Genomic DNA, 22500 nt, shown 5'->3' with positions numbered 1-22500 from the left:
AAGCTTATCGAAGCATGGAGCCTCCCCTAGACGAGAGCCATCCATTTCAATTGATGCCAGATGGGGATCAGAGGGTTGATGATGTAAAGATAGGAGCTTGGTTTTAGATGCATTAAAAGTAACCAGCCACCTCTTCCTCCCACTGTACTGTGTGCTCAAGATCAGAGGAAAGAGAATCAGAGAGAACTTTGTCATTTACAGCCTTTGATGTGTTGCCATAGATGGTTGTGTCATCAGTATAGATGTCAACGAATGATTTAAGTATGTATTTTGGGAGATCATTGATGTAAATCAGGAAGAGAGTTGAACCCAGGATGGACCCCGGAGGGACTCCAGCATTAATACTGAGGGTCTCTGATTTCTGCCCATCAACCACTGCTCTTATGAGCCTATCAGAGAGAAATGATTTAATGATTGAGAAAACATTTCCAGTTATACCGTAGCTGGAAATCTTGTGAAGTAGGCCTTTATGCCAAACCTTATCGAAGGCCTTTGATATGTCAAGAGCAATTGCCCTAGAAAGGAAGCCTTTGTCAAGAAATTCACTAATCCTATGAGATATAACCGTTAGCGCATCTGCTGTAGATCTGGCAGAACGGAAACCATATTACATGTCACTAAGAAGGTTATTTCTGCTGAGGGGGTTGACTACTTCTTTATTTAATATGGATTCCAGCAACTTACTCATGATACACAGGAGACTTATTGGTCTGTACTGAGAGGGAGATGACTTATCACCGGAATTTTTAAATACAGGGCATACTGATGAGGTTTTCCAGAGTGTGGGAAGCACTTCTCTTTAAGGCAACGCTTAAATAGTTTTGTAAGTATGGGGGCAAGTGCTTGTTGAAGCTTTTTCAACACTGTAATTGGAATGCTGTCAGGGCCAGTTGCTTTACTGGAATCAGGGTTCTTGATTAGCTTGGCAACCTCATGCACAGATATTTGTATGTTACATAGCGTGTGGTCTGTTACAGGAGGAAATACGGGGAGTTGATGGCCTTCGTCGCATAGGGTAGAATTAGCTGTAAAGTTCTTGGCAAATAGTTTGGCCTTTTCTGATGCTGACGCTTCTGTTCAGGATTCTGTTTGCTATTTGCCAAAACTGGTGGGAACCAAGCCGCTACTCAGCTACTTTGGATTTAACAGACTGGTATCTATATTGATTTAATATTAACAATGATACTAAAACGATAGTAAGCTGCCAACATGGATCAATAAAGGTTTCCATAGAAATTGCATACAGATTCCCAAATTTGACTGAAAAAAATAGGAGGTTACAGTGACTGAAACGTGAGAACATACAAAATGAGAATAGTAGTTAAACTTTTAAGAATTTTGAAGAATTTCCTCATGAATAAAATCTAAACTTTTTGCTTAAAGATCCTTTTCTTGGTTTCATTTTTCAAGAAATCTAAATACAGTGAAACCTCTCGTTATGAAATTCATTGATTCCGACTTGGCTTTTGCATCTTGAAATTTGCATATCATGAAAGGCATTTTGCATGTAAATCACCTACTCCTTTCCAAACCATGTAAAAACATAAAATTTTATAATAATAACGGTGAAACCACAATAAAATAAGAGCCAAATAGTACTCAACCTAACCGTTAATACCTGGAAATTAAATAGATATTAGAACATAATGCAATAGTAAATTAAAAAAAAAAAAATTATATGCATATGTGGAACATTACCTTTTGGTGGCCAAACTTTACAAAATACTTCAATTTAATTTTTATTTTTTCAGTTTTTAATTTTTATCATTTTCTTTACTTCTTTTTATTTGGATCATTTTGACCTTCACCTTGGCTTACTGATGACCTCTTTGAAAAAGAAAAAACGATTCAAGAAGCTTGTTTATATCTACTTGTTAATGTTTCTGAAATGACATGCGGATGGCGGGATGTCATTAAACTGTGCAAGAAAATGACCTGTACGAACCTTTTCAAGGTTTTTCTTTTCTATGATTTCTGCCAGTTTATCATACAAAGATAGATTTTCTTAATTTGTTGTATTTGTATCCTTCTTCTCTTTGCTGATAGAGAACTGTTCCTGAACAGTGTTGTTTCATAACCTTCACATCCTTCAAGTCATTTTTGGTAAGCTCCTGTTTGTGTTCCTCGAGAAGTTCATCAATGTATTTTTCATTGACCACCATCCCCATTGAACTTCCGAGTGAAACAATTTCCTTAATTTCAGATTGAGGAATATCTTCATGAACTTCAGTGGTTCTTGCTTCACCTTCTCAAAGTCTCATGCAAAAGAGTTTAAGGTATACCGTGAAACCTCCTGCCAAGCTTGATATCACAAGACGGAAATTGTCCTTCCAAAATCCACAGAGGGTGAGAGTGGTGCGGTCAGTGATTTCAAAACCTTGCTTGAAGAGATGTTTCATCTACAGGTTCTTGAAATTAGAAATCACTTGCTGGTCCATTGACTGCATGAAAAGGGTTGTGTGAGATGGAAAGAATAGAATGACAATTAAAGAATAGTCTGAGAGAATATTATCTCCGGGTGGGGAAGCAGGGGTATTGTTCAACACAAGCAAACATTTCAGAAGTTGGTGGTTTTTTCAGGTATTTTTAACAATCGAACCGAATGTGAGGTTTATCAACTTATCAAAAAACTGCCTCATTACCTAGATTTTTGCATTAGTCCTCCACATCACCGAAAGTTTTGTGAGACTTGAAGGCTTAAGGATTCTCTGAATGATACACCAGTACAGGCTAAACCTTACAATCATCACTTGCAATGTCAGAAAGCAAGAGTAATCCTATCTTTCATAGGCTTATACCGAGGCGGCTCCTTCTACGGTGGTATACGCCAACCAGGTAATTGTTCCAAACAATGCTCTGTTTCATCACAGTTAAAAACTTGCTGTAGAATGTATTCTTCCTGCAGAGGAGTTAACTCCTTGAATTTCTTAACAAAGGCTTAAGCCGCTGTTGTATTCAAGCTAGCAACCTTCCCATTCTGCACCACCGAATGAATGCCAATCCATCTCTTGAATTTCTTAAGCCACTCCCATGAACACTTGAACTCTGGAGATGTCTGTAGCGAATACTGCAACATTCCTTCACCTAGGTCACGTTTTGCCAGAGTATGCACGAGGTTACTGAAAATGGTGATGGCTTTCTGACAGATTATCATTTATGGTTTCTCCTGTGATTTCCTTTTATTTACTCCAGATGAGAAGTAGTCTCTCCATTGCATCATGGGAATGGCTCCTCTTATTTTAAATGTCAGTCAAGCTCTTACAATGTGTTGCTACTTTGAGGGTTTTCTTCTGCTTCAAGATGATACCAATTGTAGACAGATTTTGAGCATATTCCTTGGCACTCAACCGCATGCCATTCTCATATTTCTTAATTATTTCCAGCTTCATTTCCATAGCAAGCGTCTTTCCTTGAATATCTGCATCATTCTTCAGACCCATGATTGGGTTCAATAAAGCAACAAACACAATGAAAATGAATAATAATGCCAAAACAAAAGCTAGATGAGGATAAATAAAGCAAGCATCTCATGCATGATGGGAAATTTTTGAAAAAAAAAAAAAATTGCTCAAACAACCTGCTACTTATTTTTTTTATCTTTGAAATCGAAATACAGAATTCTACTTAATAAAGATATGACATAATTTTTAAATCAGTATTTTAATCATTACTCATAAGGTCACAACTTCAATCTCAAATCTACGTGCACATGAAAAAAAGGATTCAAAGTGAAATGGATTATTTACTTTCTTACAGTTAATTTGTGATTTTTAAGAAAAATAATTTAAAAAAAACTTCCTTTGCAATAAAAATGAAAAGCAGAAAATATTTTTTCAATCTATACTCTTCAAATGTGGTAAAAATTGTGATGTATACATAAATTTTTCAATTTTTAAAAATAATTTTCATTTATGAGGCGTGGGGGAGGGGAGAAAAAAAATTCAAATCTAAGAAAAAAATATCTTCCAGATAAAAAATTAACACAAATATTTCCAGAAAAATAATTTAAAAAATTTTGAATCGATTAAAACTCGAATTTCAAAAAAATATTTTTCGAAAAATTAGGTGCAGTAAAAATCAACAAGAAAAAATCCTTAGTGGCCAAAATAAAAGTAACTTTAAATAATAATCTATGAAAATGTATTTATCTTGTTTTTGCGATCAGTATTCAGCATTTTATTCAAGTGAAATGTATTTGACTCTGTACTGTTTCTGATTGTATACAGTTTTGGAAGGAGAAAAAGGGGTGCAAAGGCTGTACTTTTAAATTCAAGAGATCCTACAAAAGCCTATCCTTTTTCATCTCACAAAGAGTAGACATTTTTCATTCTTATCTCTGTAAAGAGAAAATAAATTTAAAGACTGGTGATTAATACTTTAGGAATGATGAAGCAGTTGACTTATTTAAAAATACAGTCAGGAATTTGATTTTGTTAAGGGATATATTGCACATTAAAAGATTGGAATTGGAGTGACTCCTTTTGAAAATTGTGTGTGTGAGAAGAATCAACTCCAACACTCCTAAAGTAGAAGCAAATGTAAATCCTTCTGTATATATACATGTATATAATTATGTATTTTGGTATAGATATAAATCAGATAATAAGAAAAAAATTTGCACAAAATCCTTAGCTTAAGTATCAAGGGTGAACAAAATGTAATCCGTTAATTTGGATAAAAATCCAATGACCAAATTCCACATTCCACTTTTTTTTTTTTTACCCATCATCAACTTAAAAACTTTGTCACTGATTCAAATATGCCTTTCCCTATATTTCTAGACTTTTCTCTCCTGTTTCTTTTTCCTTTCTCTCTAACCCTAACCTTCTAACTTTACTCTTTACTATATTTTCCACTCACCTACACACTTACTATTAACTTTCCCACAAATCATTTTTCAATGCACTCCTACCTACTAGAATCTCATTTTTATCTCACTTCCAACTTTTAGTATATTTCTCTCAATAAATCTTTATTCTCTGACAAAGTTTTTTTAACTGAAGCAAAATATCAAAATATAAATATGATTTTATGTTAATTTTTCCTGTTCCATTTAATTTTTTTTCTTCACTTAATAATGGTATTCACACTAACACTTCTGTCAGATATTTATTCCTTTGAATAAACTCTCTCTCTATCTATCTATCTATCTCTCTCTCTCTCTCTCTCTCTCTCTCTCTCTCTCTCTCTCTCTCTCTCTCTCTCTCTGACATACATACACACACACGCGATGGAAATAATATTTCAATGGAGAGATGAAAAGGGAACAAATCAAAATTGTATGTTCATCAACATTTCATCTCCATTTCAAGACTTCATTGGGATGATTGATTTGAATAAATAAAATACCAGTATATTTGAAAATATATTTGTTGTTTGTCATGTGAAATGGATGTCTTTGTTCTATCTCCAAACGAAACAAAAACATAGCCTGATTTTTTTTTTCAGTGACGTATAACTATTAGAAATTTTAAAAGATATGATATAATTTCTGTTCTTTCTTAGAATGAATATAGTCGTTGGAATACAAAATATTGTTGGCATATATATATATATATATATATATATATATATATATATATATATATATATATATATATATGACACGCACATATTGTATTTTGATTGACTTCCACTTTTTTCTATCTTTTTCTTGTATTGTTTTTTAAGAAATTTCTTTATTTATTCTTTTTAAAGGAATTGAATTAAGAGAATTTGTCCCAGATATTTTCATTCTCTCATACCTCCATACACCTGTCAGGTCTGTCAGTGTCATCCTGTTGTCAGGTAAGTATTATGTATTTTCTCATCTGCCTAGGCAGATGTTTTAACAGTCCCTACTTCAAATAAGATTCAAACAACAACAAAAAACACAAAGGTATCTCTCGCAGATAAACCTCTCCACATCTCTTACTTTTCTTCTTTCACTTTCTTGATCAATTATCTATAAATGCCAGTAAACAAACAAAAAATTCTTTCTTTCTCAATTTTTGAGATGACCATTGATAAGTTGGATGTTTTGGATTACTGTTCTCATCTTCAATGTTATTCTCACAACATGTTTCGCAGACCTATTATAGATTTTATTTATAAATAATAAGTAAGGTCACCCTTAAAAAAGAAATATATAGTAATAAATAGTGATCTATAGTGATAAGTCAGGAGACTGCACATTCAAAAACTAGAAGAGGTTTAAGGCTCTCAGAATTCATATTAGAATTGTCTGCAAAGACCCAGGATATTACTGATAAAGTACTAAGTGAAATTCAGTTCTGAATATTAATGGTTCAATTCTCATTGTAGGCAATGCCAAGAATACAATTGCAAATTATTTAAGATTTGTACCCTGTTATAGCTGACAAAACAAGAGCATGCTATCCCCGTGAAGTTTTGTTCAAAATTTCATACAAATTATCAGAAAGATTACCAAATTGGACAAGATATCTGGTGTTACCAGATCAGGCTGTCTGAAGATATTGGCTTCCTGAGACGAAATGCATCTAACATTGATGCTTTTCGTTTTCTACTTCCTTTTACAAAACTTAATTGTGTTCTCGGATAACTTCTGTCATTGAGGTCAGTGTGAGTTCCAGGAGCTTACAATGCTTGATGAGTGTCTTTGTGAGTTTGCGTGTCGCATTTGTCACTGTAAAGGGTTGAAATGCTGTAGCTTCATTTATGGTGTCACCAGAAAGTCATTAGACACCATTCAACATCAGGGTCTCAGACTTGTACTGGGAGCCTTCTGAACTTCTATCAATATTCTCTATGCAGTAGTCAACAAACCTCTATTATCAATTCAACGCAACAAACGAACCTTTAAAGTACTTGACTAAAATTCTCTCTTGCCCAAACAATCCTACCTACGACTGTATTGCAAACCCACTAGATTATTCTCTCTATAATAGGAAAAAATCACAGTCAACAAATACAGTCTATAACTGTATCTTCAATCACAAATACCAAAAGTAAAAGCTATAAAACCTTTTGGTCTTCGTATGAAACCACTAGTGGAAGACATGGGTGTGATAATCACCAACATCTATAATGTTAACCAACTAAGCTTTTCATCCTGGCTACTAAAAGTAGCATTACAAGTTGATTTTTTTTTTTTTTTTAGATAATTGTTATTTCATCAACTTGCATGAAAAAAGCTATGTAAAAGATGCTTAAAACCGTTTTAATTATGCAAATACCATCAGTAGTTCAAAAGTTATGAGAATTTTAAGTGCCAAAATTTAGGCTTTTCTGTGGACATTTTTCTTTAGAAAAAGTGGGCTAAATTACGGACCTCAACATTTCAAGGAATTCAGTAATTTCGCCACCATTTATTTATTTTTCAAGCTATTTTCATGAAACTTGGCACTCATATGTAAAATTGTGTGCTCTTTCTGATTATATAGTCAAATCTGATGTATCTCTTTACCATAAGCCATGAATTATGAATTCAGATGTACAAATTTAATTTTTTTTAAACTGGTGCATGGTATCATACAGTAGGTGTCTATTTATGAACAAAACTATGTATTATAGTAGTATTTAAATATAGTTTTATTGAGAATAAGCATTTTCCTGCCGCCTCACCAAAGGAGAGCTTTATTTGGGTTTAGCCATTGAATGCCTAAAGAGCATTCATGGCCGATATTTACTAGTCCCCGCAAAGAAAAAAAAAATTGAGTAGATATGAATTAATCTCAGAAATAAACCAAAGAAAATTTTTCATATAGATTTTGGATTTTTGTAAAAGATAAAAATTCCCATAGTCAATCAGAACATGCATTTTGGGACCAGTCCAATTTTCAATTTTGTAAATCCTCTCTATCTGGCCCCAAATATACCCCTATTTTCTGAGATGCAACCATAAATCGTACTCTACATGAATTATCGATGTAACTTTCACAGTAGCAGGATACCAGGAATCCTGATAAGCAACAACTATATATTCACCAGTTGTTGGTAAATTTTGTCATGAACAAGAAATAAAACGGTAATTTTTTACCTTGTTTCCACCTTAACATTTAAAATTATAGGTTTTAGGGTATGCTGAAAACAAATATCGCATTTAAATTTTCTCCAAATAAATAGTTTTCCGGATATTAAGCAATGTTATTTCTTATGTTATCGCTGGTGGCCATCTTGGTACGCCCAAACACATAAACACAACCCCGAGAAACTATGCACAAATGCGCATACCAAGATGACCACCAGCAACAACGTAAGAAATGACATTGCTTAATATCTGGAAAGCTACTTATTTGCGGAAAATTTAAATGCGATATTCGTTTTCAGCATACCCAAAAACCTTAAAAGGTAGTCATTTTAAATAAAAATGTTAAGGAGGTAAACAAGGCAAAAATTTACAAAATGCATCACAATGAAATTTTTTATTGAACCACCTAATTATTATTTAGATATCCTCAGTTAAAAAAAAAACGTGTTTGTTTTACAGATTCGAAAAAATGGTCTTGACAATGAGTTAAAAATAGATTCAAGTTTCACGATGTCTTTTTTATTTAATTGTTAGATGAAAGTACAGAATAGTTGAAAAAAAAAAAAAAAAAAAAACACCCTTCCTTCCCCATGTTAAGAATAGGTTTCTAAATAATGTCATTATTTCAGCATGGTAGCATAAGTGCACAAGTACCTTTTATTTGTTATATATTTGGTTTTTTTTTGGGTTTTTTTACCACTATAAAACACAATTCTACCTAAGTACAAATAAGAAGTTAAACGCATGTACTTAGTATATTTTGTCGTTTTTTAACACTTTTAGTGCATGTGTACTAGCGTTAAAAACAACAGAATATTATTGTTTGGAAATCAAATTTGAAAAACTTGAAAATATTTTTTTTTAAATTGACAAACTCAGAATAAAAAAATGACTAGTCTAGTTAGACAGTTTTCTATTTTTAAGAGAATACTTTAGTCAGCTCAGCGCATGGCACGCTTAGTCGACCGTTTTCTGTAAGTGGATTTGATTTCTATAAAAGCATTTTAAAGAAATTTCCGTGCAATTAATAATTATCAAATATTTACATATTATACATGAAAATAATTCTGAAACTATTATCTATATGAAAATGAATGATATATGTCGATTTCTCTCAATTTTGAAATATTCTTCATCAACTTTGCTCGGCTGTAACTTTGCTTCCTATGGTCGTAAAAAAAAAATCAAAGTCCAGTAGAGATGGACTTCTATGCTTATATAGCCTGTAAAATTTCAGACATATCCAATCAAATTTAACCCCACGCATATGTGTCCAAACATAACGAGTAAAATGTAAACTTTAAAAAAATCTGTTTTCCTTTTTGTTGTTGTCATTTTTTACCGTTTTTTCATTTTTAACTTGGAGCATAAAATCATTGAACGCATAAAAGAAAAATAAATTAACATCATTGGAATGCTTATTTTATTCTCTTTTCATCAATGTAATTTTTTTAAAAATTGATCAACAAATAAAAAAGATATGACTTGTTGAAACACATTAGGTATGTAATATTGCCGATGTCCACAAAAATACAACATATGCTTGCAATGTTACTAAAAGAGCTTGAAATTATCCTTGAACTAAGCAACTCCTAAAAAATCAAACTCATCCACTAACCTATCCTATCAAGAAGAACTTCTTAACATTCAGGAAAAATACTCAAACCATCAGCTTATCTACGCATATGATTCCAAAGACAACAATAGAACTAGATGAGGAGTAGTATCCAATAAGATTACTTTACAGAAGCGATTACCAGACTATGCTTCAATTTTTAGTACCGAAGACACAGCTATAGACCTAGCTTTAGACCTTCTTACTGACCTCACCCACAACAAAGTTATAATTTTTTCAGACTCCCTATCAGTACTAGAATCCTTAAAGAACCAAAACTTAAATAACCTGCTACTCCTCAATCTATTACAAAGAATACATACTCTTTCACAAAACAAAAATATCAAATTCTGCTGAATCCCCAGTCATTTTGGAATTCAGGTCAATGAAAAAGCTGACATAGCTACCAAAAACACACTAAAGCTCATTATAAGCAATATATAAATTTCACACTCTGACTACAAACAACTAATTAATAATCTCATTACGAAGAAATGGCAAGAACAATGGAATGACTGTCAAAAGAACAATTTTTTCAAAATCAAACCCACAATAGAAGAATGGTTACCAGATTTCAGAAAATCATGCAGAGAGAAAGTGATTTTGTCCTGCATTCGCATAGGGCACATGCACATAACTTCCTGCTTAAAAAAAAAGGAAAAAGAAAAAAGGACCCTCCAGAATGTTTGGTATGCCAAGAATCCTTTACGGTAAAACACTTTCTTTTGGATTATAGCGATCTCGTGCATATCTGGCAAAACTATTACAAAGTCAACAATATGAAAGAACTATTTACAAAAATAAATTCTAACAAAATACTAACATTTCTGAAAAAAGTAAATTTATACAAAAGAATATAATTTTAACTCAATCTAAACTTAACGTCGTCTCCCCCAAATAAAACACATAAAATGGCTGACTTGATTTAATAAATAAGTTAAAATATCTAACCCATGAAAAAATAAAATAAAAATCCAAATTATGGAACTCTGCATTAAATATCAAAAAAAAAAAAAAGAAAAAGGTTTATATGCCATAAAACCAAACCAAATATTGACAAGATATACCTAAAGAAGGTTGGAGGTGACATTGAGAGACTAACACTCAAGATGAGAACAAAGCAGAAATGCAACCATATTCCATTGGCTTTGAAAATATGTGTCAGAGGCTTAGTGTTGAAACTACCGGTAATAAATACCTATTCTTTCTATAGAAAAAACTTTCGAATTTCTTTTTCTTTGTTTTTTTGCAAGACTTTTGGATCGTGTTAAAATGTAACAACAACGTTACACCATCACCTCTGATGCATGTCTCTATTGTCTAACTATTGTATCAATTTATTAGCAAAGACATAGAATCATGAAACAAAATTGGTATGAAAACATTGTCGCTGTTAAAAAAACAAAACATCTTTTTTCTTTGTTAAAAATTATAATTTTCATTCTTTTAATTTTATTTGTTTCTTAAAGAAATCAATTCTGATTGTTAATAAACTGAAAAAAGATTCTGAGAGAAAATAAACTTCACAAATATTTACTGTCTCTAGCCCTAGCTCAATACAGGACGAAAATGTATTCCTAATTGATTCTAAAATTTTGAAGTTGGGGATGCCTGGTTCATTTCCAGTCCTATCTACTGTGGTAATATAAGCACACATACTGTTAGGAACAATATGCATCGTCAATCGCTGGCTAAAATGTGTACAGTTAATAATATATATAGAATCGTTTACAGTGTTGTTTTATGTTAGCATCTAGGGGTAACGCCGAAGGTGTACTAATTGATTATTATGACTATTCAAGCCAAAGAGCTTTGTCAGCTAAAATATGTTTTAGAATAATCAAAATATTTACAATAAATATTTATTTACATTAATTTAGAAATGTAACTTAAAAGTCTTATAACAATGACAACTTAGAAATAATGACATGTAAAAACATCAGGTGATTATCTTAGTAACGTATACTGATGACGTCATTTAGAAAGGGAGATGGTCTTTTTTGGAGAAATGTAGAAATTAGTTGAGTCAGTCTGAGTCAAAAGAGGGACAGTCTTCAGATCGTAATGGGTCAGAAATGACGATAGTCAGAATCAGCATTGCAACTTTCAAAATGGGGGAAAGCATTCTGGAATAAAATGTTGCCATGATTAAAAACCTGAGGCTCTGTCATTTCTTGGAGAATTTCCATTGCAGCTTCCCATCAAACAAGACCAAAGATGGACCAGATATCTGGAGATTGGCCGGGTGTTGAAACCCCAAATAAGTATTATTCGGCCTTTGTGTCGTAAAGGCATTTATGTATATTCTTGTTCCGTCATAAACTGTAATTAAACGTACATACACACACAACGAACTCTAAATTAGACGATCACAACGCTAGACAATCATAGAAAAACACATGTATATACACTCACATACAATGTTATACCACTAGCTGATACACAAATTTAAAGAAGTGTATGTATCGATATATAGAAATATATATTTACAGAATCCCACTATATGACAACAGTAAGTATTGTGTTTCGACATTGAACAACCCAAAAAGTGTTCATTTGCTATTAAACAGACAAATCAATTCAATAAATATAGTGCGAGTTCAAATTTACTAATTTCGGATTTGGCATTAAACTGCCCTGGACAGCCTATTTGCTCCACTCCTAAATGTGTGATTCCCAGTTCATTAGCTTTTTAATTTAAACTTGTTTTCTCTTTTTTAACTGCTAAAATAAGAATTGTAGAATCAAAACTTTTAAAAGTAGTCACATCTTGACTGATAAGAATGCTTAGTTAAATTTTTTAATATCCAAAGAATAAGACTGTCTAAATATTGGAAGATTATGGAGTGGGAATTTTTGGAATCCTGGCTTTTGACTCCACAATACTGACTCTATTTGTCCCAACCTGTTTCTTGGTGTGACCTTAAAATTATATATAATGGTGAAGCTGCAATCTGGGAGTTACCATTATTTCTCACCAAGAGTGGTAGCACCTATCAATGGCTAAAACAATCGATCATTTGCAGATTGGACCTAGTAATTCACTCACATTTGACCGTTCGTTTGCTTGCACTTTTCCCAATAACCACGCCTTCAATTTTTTTTAAAACCTTTCCACAAATATTAATCATGGTGAAAGAAAATTTTTGCCAAAACAGATTTTCCGGGATAACTCTGGTTGCCTTCCTAGGGACCATTATAGGGGTGTAAAATTGGCTCCAAATCGTTCGTCTATTCACACTTTTCTCAATAATCACTCATTTTTTGGGGGAAATTTTTTTTATCAAATTTATTTCTGTAAATATTTCATGGTATGAAGAATTTGAAGTATGAAAATTTTACAAAAAAAAAAATGACTGAATTTGGCATAAAATCACCCTAAAAATGTTGATATGCCATAAAACAAAATAACTAAACCATTATAATAAAATATATAAAACACTATTCACCAGAATGTATTTTGGTCTCCGAAAAACAGTTTACCTTTGCCTCGTATACTTGTTTAAGAAGAAATAACCCGTTTCTCTCTTCTGCATTCGTCATTTAATCAGCACACTCCACTTCTCTTTCTCTCTCTTCTGACTGGCTTAATTGTTAACATAACATGCCAAGCTACACAGTTGTATTTTGATATTTTTTAATTTAATTTTTTTGTTTTTTTCCGAATCGCAAATCAGTTGCTTGTTCCAAATTAAATGAGATAAACTGATTCATTCACTGAAGGACTATATAGCCTGTCTGAGTCGATTGATTCGTTGTTCTTTTTTTAATTGAAGCATATTTCTTTTAAGTAATTTGTGGTAAAAATATGTTAAATATACATACATCGTATATTGAAAGAAAAAGTAGATATTTAAGATGTGGAATTCAATATGTAATAAACCGTATTGGAGACAACATGGGTAAATCAAATCCATTATAACGGTTATATATTAACATTAATTCACTAATGTTAAGGGAAAAAAAGAAACGCAATATTTATTAAATTAAAAAGATGTCAAATCAATTTTTAGCAAAGCACTTTTTTTTATGAAATAACATTATTTTATTGAATTATTTTTGCGAAGCTTTGATATTTTCTTACAAGAAATAAAGAGAAAAATGAAAGTATAAAGACTTCTGCTTGATTATTATTATTATATTAAAATGATGGTTCGCATAAATTAGGGACAATATCAAAAGTCACAGTAGGCGAAAAGACACTATTTTGGGTCTTCATTATAAATTTATATATTGCTAACGATATTAATATGATAATACATTGAAGAAAACAACGAGAACAGAAAGTGAACATTGGGTTTAATTTTGCCAGCCTCATACCTCTTGCTTCTATTATTTTGTCCTTTAGTCATCAAATACCATGAACGATGTTTCTGAAAAATGGGAAAGAATTGCTGTTTTCTGGATCATAATCTATCTATTTAACCAATATAATTATTGGCTTTTTTTTTTATCATAATGATTTTTTTTTTCCTTTATTTTAACTCCTTGCAAAAGTGGCTTCATGTGTTGTCTGGAGCGAGTTCCATAATCAAAAATTCATATTTTGCTATTGAAATAATCTATTTATTTAAAAATTGCTGGTTTATTCAACTTTATGGATAGAATAATATCAAAGAGAAGAATAATTCCCAATAAAAAATAATCATTCCAATGCATTTATTTTACCTACATGGCGATTCATAATTTCTGTTGAATACTTTTGATCATTTAGTCACCACCCAGATTTTCTCAAAATAACTTGTATTTTGATCAGGAGTGGAGGGCATGAATTAAAAAAATACAAAATAGACTGGCAAAGTCATTTCTTCTGGTTTGTCTAGCTTGTGGCACCATTTTAATAAACAACTGAACTGACTTAAGAATTTCGTAGTTTTGATAGGATGACACCATTTGTTTTGAGAATTTACAATCAGTTTTTATTTAACAAAACCGTTGATTCAAAATCAAACATTTTTTTCAGAAATAATCAAGAAAGAGTTGAAAAAAAAAAATTCTGAATTATTCCATACTCCATGCAAAAGTTTGTATTTTGTATGAAACTAAATCATGTATTTGATTTTTAATTGATTTCAATGGAAAATGTTTCTGTGGGGAAAATATATTAAAATGTTATTGAACAGTTTCTTTATTAATTGAAATCAAGATTATAAATTGTTAATTAATAAAAAAGTTTTTAAAAAATCAATAATAAAAAAAAATATATATATATTGCCTACCATGTTTGACAAAATATTTTCTAATAAAATATTTGACGTCATGTAAAACCCAATTCAAAATAGCATAAAATAAAAAGAAAATGCCATTTAGAGGAAAAATTAAGTTATATTTTAAATTGTTTTGTTACAAAAATTGAATAATTCCAGTTTTGATAAAAGAATTAAATCTAGACATCTGTCGTTATCCAAAGGGATTGCCTTTACATTAAAAAAAAAAAAAAAACTCTTTCTATTGTCATTCATTCATTTATTTTTTTACATAATCCAAATATTGTTCAGCATTCATTTTAACATGGTTCATATTTTCTTGCCTCCTCACGAGGGAAAGGTTAAAGACAAAATTGCATTTTAATGTGTAGAAAATCCAGCTCCTCAAAACTCTGTATTGGGATAAAAATAAAAATTGCTTCAATCTAGAAGGATCTTCCCTTTACAGAGAGAATAGATTAAATGTAGTATCAGAACAGATATGCTTCATCTTTGCTTCTTGTGTTGCTGTGGGCGGTCTCAAGCCCAACAGTCTACACCATTTTTATGATAGTCTTGTCTCTGTTGACTGTGGTGATGCTGCTCATGTGCAGTTCTACGAGGTCCACCCTCTTAGGCTTTGCCTTCTCTTTTTGAGAAGAGGTTAATTTATTTCTAATCGCCTAAGGCGCCCTTGCCTAGGAATGCCGGCAATGCTGTTCAGGCATTTTTTGCAGGTCAGTTTTCTTCTGCTGGAGTACTGACTCTTCAATCCCATTTTTCAGCCCTCGTATCACATCTTTCAACATAAAAGAGATGAATATAATACTTTGCTCTAAACTTAAAGCCTAGCCGATTTCAGCACGGTCTTAAAATGTTTTTACAGTTTCAATTATGAAAGAAAGTTTATTTAAATTCTGAATGTATAGTGTTAAAAGTTACTCTGTTCTGTTGAATAAACACCCTCCTTCTACTAATTCCTCAATTCCTATATCCATTCTCTTAGAATTGACATTTAGTAGTTTAGGAACTTCCATCCCAGACGCCACTTAAAATCGTCGCCATTTAGATGACTGGTCGGGTTTGGGGTGCTTGTTTCGCTAGCCTGGTTGTCGTATTGGAACATTAATTAGAATCCCTAGTTAGAAATTAAATTTAGAAAGAATATTTTCTTATCTTCTAATTAACTAATATTAACGAGATTATTTTTATTTGAATATAATGTGCTCCACATGAAAACTGTGGAGGTCTGACTTGTGGAGGTCTGGGTTGGAAGTTAATGAAAAAAAGCACTTGACATGCTTGGGTGGAATGGGTGCCTCTTTATTATTACCATTATTGCCACACGGCCACACAGTTTTTTTGTGGTCTCTTTTCTTTTTTTAAATTGGAAACATAATTTATCGTTCCTTGCTTCTACAAATATGTTGCCCTTGTGAATTTAGCCTTTTTATTTTGGGAGGTGGTAGGAGTTCTGGCTGGCTTAGCATTTTTAAAACACTAAAAATTCAGCTTAACTAATATCCTCTTTTTGCTGATTGTAATATACACACACATAGCAAACACCTATATATACATATATAGATGTGTGTGTGTGTATATATATATATATATATATATATATATATATGGCATGATCACGTCAGATTACCAAAGTTAAGCAACATTGACCCTGGCTAGTACCAGAGGGGTGACCATTTGGGAATTCTAGGTGCTGTATGTGCTCTCTGCTTATCTTGGCATTGTTGCCAGTCATCCTGAACCTCCACTTACCACTGGTATTTAACAATGGTGACCCAGGAGAGGTGTGGTTGGAGATTGTGCAATTCTTGCCTTCAAAAAATTTCATGCGCAGACACCTTTAAAGTGAGTATCCATAGTCTGTTAAGACTGAAGGAAGCTACCATATATATATATATATATATATATATATATATATATATATATAATAATTATTACAATAATAATTTTTTAATACCTACAGACAATAGTGTTTCATCCTTGTAGGAATCATCAGTGCAGGGTGACACAATTACTACCGGTCTGGAGATTTGAAACTAGCCACAAAGACATCTCTAACTCTATTAGCAAGGAACAAACCTCATGGCCAATCTCAACCGCGAGAAATATTGTTGAGATTTTAACATTTATCTTTTAAATGTCATAACATCCGGCCATAGTGATCTAATGATTATAATATCATGATCTATGCTCTGTGTGTGTGTGTGTGTGTAAACATTACACTTTTTGTTTCATTTTACTTCAATCAAAATTTTCAGAAAATCAAGAGGCTCATTTTTAGAACTAAGACTCCATCTCTGTAAGAGATACATAGATTTTTGTATGTTCTATTGAATTTGCCTTTACTTCTCAAATGTTAAGTTAGTACAGAAGTGAAGACCATGAATTTTTCTCTCACTAATTAATCAGTTAATTGTGTTATAGAATATCTTTCTTGTGGTCTCTTGATTGTACTTAATTTCAAGACAAGAATTCATCTAGTCTGATGGAGTTTCCAGCCTAATACTGTTGTAGCCATCATCACTTGAAAAAGATGTGACACCTATATTAATGTGTGTATGTTTGTACATATGTTTTGTTTGTTAAAAAACTTATGTGAATTAGGAATTACTACATAGTTCCCAGTCATTTGCAGTTTTTCCTCAATGTTAGACAAAAATGCAACAGCAAGTAAAGTGTCTTCCTTCTCCTATTGCTGTCAAAGAAGAATGGCAAAATTTTGGCAGTGATATTCGAGATATTTGCATTAAGCATTATATATCCTAAAGATCTTGTTAAAATCTGCAAAGCTCTGAAATCGGATGAAATTAAAAATGTTAAGTTGGTAGCAATATTGAGCTACAATTGAGATGTTGCAGGGATCTCCCCAATCATAGAAAGAAAAATGTTGTTTAGTAATTTACCTTGTTTACATAGCACCTTTGAAGTCAGTTGTTGTTTTGAATCCCAACCAGGCTGGGTTATTGGAAAAGCATACATGTTCTTGAAAAACCTGAAGAAACATTTGAGTTACAACTCAATTTGAAGCATTTTAAAGATATAGTTATCAGTGAGTAAGTGTGTGTGTAAATATATAAAATGGTATGATTAAATACATGAGCCTCTTGTGAAGAATGTTCATAGTTGTAATCATTATGCTCAAGAATTTAGATCTCTAGCAGAGCTAAAAAGTTACGTTAAAGCAGGTTAATAAATAATCTACTTACCAAATAGTGAAGCAGTGCCAATGTTCGGACATATCTTTAGTCATCATGTACATGTGTGTGTGTGTGTGTGTGTGTGTGTGTGTATAGTGTAATAGGTTTGTTCTGTCAAAAGAGGACGTGTAAACTATCCAAAGGCAGGATCATCGGTTTTATGATGAAGCTATCTCCGGTGCCATGTTGTCATATTTGTGGTCTAATCTGAAAATCTAGAAGCAGCCAGATAAGGCATTTAATAAGCCATAATAAAGTTAACATGTAAGCACTCTTACCAGAAGTAAAATTTTTGTGTCACACTTGTGAACGTCCATGTAAGATTTAAGCTGAGTTAGAGCCACCTACCTGCACTCAGATGGTAAACATTTGTCAAGGAGAAGCAATCGTTGTGTGTGTGTGTGTGTGTGTGTGTGTGTGTGTGTGTGTGTAATATATATGCTTTACAAAATATACACTTTTCAAGCAAGGGTGCTATTTTAAGTTTGTAGTCTGAGGCAAAAGTTCTTCATTGAAAAGCTCATTGGTCCATGAAGCATAACTTTTTAATCTTCGAATGATTCATTATCGTTTGATGGTATTGAAGAAAAAAAACAATTCAAATTATTTGTAAAGTTTGTACATCTTTTGATCAGCTTCTATCCATAAACACTTTAGAACTAACTTAATTAACAAGTATAAAAACAAACCGATGAAGTGCAAAGACCATTCACACACACTTTCCTTTTACGTTTTTACTTTATATCTGCAATAAATACATTCAATATCAACGAACGATGTTCTTATGATAAATGATTTTTGAAACTCTGAACTGGCACTGGAAGTTTAATTAGGGTAAAAGAATACCTAATAGATTAGCTTCAGTTACCATTTTTAAATTGATTTTAAGATCCTTATAGAATCATTATCAGAGAAGACTTACCATGAACTAGTTAATATTAGTATGTAAGTTCCAAGTTTTTGCAACTTCAGTCAGCATTTATTTTACAGAATATTAGCTGTTCTCAATGAAGCAGATTCTAATAACATAACTTTTTGTAGTATTCAAATTTCGTTTACAACTTTGAAAGATTGATCAAAGTACATTCATTTTTCATTACTACCGAGAAATTTTGCTCTGAATTCCGACTGATTAATTTTTTTACATAATATAAATCTCCTTATTTCTCCCTGCTTCATTTTCTCTTTTTTCTTCTTCCTCTCCTTTCTATTCATCCTCTCTTTTCTTTCTCACTCTTTCTTTCTCTTCTTTTTTCTCTTTATTTTCTCCTTTCTTTTCTTCCTTCTGTCTCCCGTTTCCTCCTTCACTCTTTTCCTTTCTATTTTTCTCTTTTCACTTTTTCTTTCTCTCTTCCTCCTACTCTTTCTTTTTTCTCCTTTTACTTTTTCTCCTTTTACCTTTTCCTCCTTTTTTCCTTTTCCTCCTTTTTCCCTTCTCTCCTGTCTCCTTTCTCTCCTTTTTTTTCTCCCCTCTCTTATGATCCTGCTTTCTTTCTCTCTATATATACCTCCTTCTCGTCTCTTTCCCATTACTCTTTAGTTATCCAACAATGGTTAAAAACAGCAGGGGTTGATCTCTAATTACCAACATTGGCTTCATTTGGTTGCCAGTGTTCAAAGTCTGTTTCTTTTTGCAGTTGAATTTGTATGAGATTCAAAGGGAGAAGGAACATATGGACTCTTTCCTTGGTGGGAGTTTGTTCATTCCCAAATGACATGGACACATATCTCCTCAACCCCAACGTCTTTCTGTCCTCTGTGATTTCAAGTGGCAATCAATCAATGACAGACCAATAAATTTATCAAGTTAGGAGAAATGGCAGTTTTATAAGTCGTGTGTTGCATAGATTCAGGGATATAAGAAAAAAAGAATATTAGGTGGGAAGCAGGTGAGTGGAGAGAGAAACGATGAGAAATCAACAAAAAAGTTGTGGAATATAAGGTAAATTCTGTGGAATAGAAAACGATTGGGTGGAAAATGAGTAGTAGTAGTCGTAGTAGTAGTAGTAGTAGTAGTAGTAGAAAGTGGGGTATATGAAGTCCAGGTTTTTTGTTTTGATTTGTTTTGGGTTATGTAATGCTGAAACCTATTGTAGAAGAATAGTGGGGAGGGTACAAAGAGGAGGGGGGGGGCAAGAAAGCAGAAGCGGATAATAGCGAGAGGAATGCGAACAGGAAGAAATAAACTTAAGGATAAGGTCAAGAAAAGATGATGAAAGATTCTTATTGTTATATTGTAACATTTTCTTGATCAACTTATGAAAAAAAAAAAAAAGATTTATCAGAAAAACCAAAAAAAATGATAAAGAATACAAGTTACAATTAAAAAAATTTTATCTGAGAGCAGAATCGGAAGTAAACAGCAAATCAGCATTTTTCCACAAGATGTGCTCAAGTTTATGTTAAAGAAAATTGGATAATATTTGGTATTCGAAGCTAACATTTTATTTTCATTATATCTAAAAAAAATAAAGTAAAAGAAAAAAAACATATCTAACAGGTTTTATTTAAATATCATCATCATCATCAGTTTAATGTCTATTTTACATCATGTTATATGATGTTGAACGACTTTCAAACTAATCTATCTCTGGCCAGGTCTTTACTTATCCTTCTTTCTCAAGTTCACTTTTATCACTTCCTCCCATGTTTTTCTTTACCAATTCCCTATGAACTGGACCTGCTACCTTAACTGTTCTACATCTACTGATCCCAAAACTCTCATCTATTCTTTCAACGTGACCATACTATTAATCTCCTCTTTTACACACATCTCCCTATACTCTCCAGATTTTATCTTCTTCTGGACTCATCAGACCTAAGCCTGTCTTTAAGATTCACATTATGCATCCATCATATCATTCTCATATCATTTCTGTTCATGCAACACCTGTCCTCAACCCTCTCCCACTAGGTTTCCATTCCCTTCACCTTCACCTTGTGCACACATGCCTAGTAGACTCTTCCTTTGATTGACAGCCATAACATTCTGACAGAAATTCCCTGAACTTATTCCATTCACTTCTGAACTCTTGCAATCACACTAGCACTTGTTTCACCTTGTGTTCTCATAGTTTCACCAAGCTAACAAAACTTGTTGACAACCTCAGTAGTTTAACCATTCAAATATACTTTGTCCACATCTAATTTCTCATCCATCTCTATTGTCTTACACTTCTTGCATATAAACAGACTAGCAGGGAGTCTGATGTTATCCGGGAATGAAATGAATAAGGATCACCCTCCCATATTTTATTGTCATTAAAATCAGTAAAATCGTCCACTTTTCAATCCTCTCCATAATGATTTACTTCACAATACATTGCACTGTAGAGAACCTAATGTTGATTTTATAAAATTATTTTTATATAATGGTTTGAATTAAAGTTTAAAATGCAAATATCAAGTATCATAGTTCAATTGTGCTCTAAACAGAAACATTCATTTTGAACACACCCCTGTCATATCAAAGAACCTACTGTTGATTTTATATATTGGGCCTTTCTACTTGGCTTGAATTAATGTTTAAAATGCAAAAGTCGAGTATCATAGCTAAATTGTGCTCTAAACAGAAATATTTATTTCGAACACACCTCTATCATATCAAAGAGACTACTGTTGATTTTTATATACTGGGCCTTTCTGCTTGTGCTTCTCAAATGCACTTGTAATGTTAGGCATTGTAAGGTGTTAACTTTGATCAAAATCGCCTGTTTCTTCTTTCATCAGATTTTTTTTGGATTATCAATACTTATTGAAGACATTTTGATACAAAGCCTATCTTAAAACACTGGCAGGCATATAATGTATTTTTGTATGAAATTTCAAAAAAAGTTGGCCCAGCCGTTTAGTAGTCCATAGAGAATGAACACACACACACACACAGACAAGTTTCTTTTCTATAATATTAGAAATTATCATCTCAACCTTCTAATAATTCCACTTCACTATAAACTGAAAAGGTTGCTATAAGATGCTTGCTGTGCCTTTATGTAAGCATATATATACGGCATAATAACGTTTGATATACAAGTTTCTGTCAGATCATCAAAGTTAAGCAACAATGAGCCTGGTCAGTACCAAATGGGTGACTATTTTGGACTTCTAGGTGCTGTATGTGCTCTCTCTGCTTATCTCAGCATTGTTTCCAGTCGTCCTGGACTTCTTCTTGCCACTAGACTCCAGCAGTGCTGATTTAGGAGAGGTATGGTTTGGGATTATGCAACCTTTGCCTCACAATTACATGCGCAGCTGCCCCTACAGGGGATATCCTTTGACTTCGAGACTGAACAGAGACTGTTTTTTTTTTTATGTAAGCATCAAAATTATATGTTTATGCCAAATTGTACCAAGAGTCTTATTATTAGTAGTAGTATTATTAGTAGTATTAGTAGTAATATTATAATTTTGACTCTCAAATAACTATTATATCAAGGATGCTTCATACTAAATTTTGTGAAATTATTGTTACCAATCGTAGTAGTATTATAA

At 32.4% G+C, this 22500-nt stretch overlaps 1 protein-coding gene across 4 annotated transcripts in view; it reads left to right on the top strand.

Annotated features, from left to right (window-relative positions):
• The window catches only part of LOC145284772 (uncharacterized), a 649584-nt gene that overhangs the window by 549592 nt on the left and 77492 nt on the right, over positions 1-22500 (top strand). For 2 of the 4 annotated variants that reach the window (XM_080133739.1, XM_080133741.1), the window contains exon 6: positions 5698-5787. The exons of the other annotated variants lie outside the window; for them this stretch is intronic. The gene's annotated coding sequence lies outside the window, so the exon portion shown is untranslated. The remainder of the gene's footprint in view (positions 1-5697; positions 5788-22500) is intronic. 4 annotated transcript variants of the gene reach the window in all.

This window comes from Euprymna scolopes, chromosome 9, assembly GCF_053919585.1.
Source record: "Euprymna scolopes isolate OS-2025 chromosome 9, ASM5391958v1, whole genome shotgun sequence".
NCBI lineage: Eukaryota > Metazoa > Mollusca > Cephalopoda > Sepiida > Sepiolidae > Euprymna > Euprymna scolopes.
The sequence above is the reverse complement of the archived record's forward strand: the minus strand, read 5'-3'. Positions and strand labels throughout refer to the sequence as shown.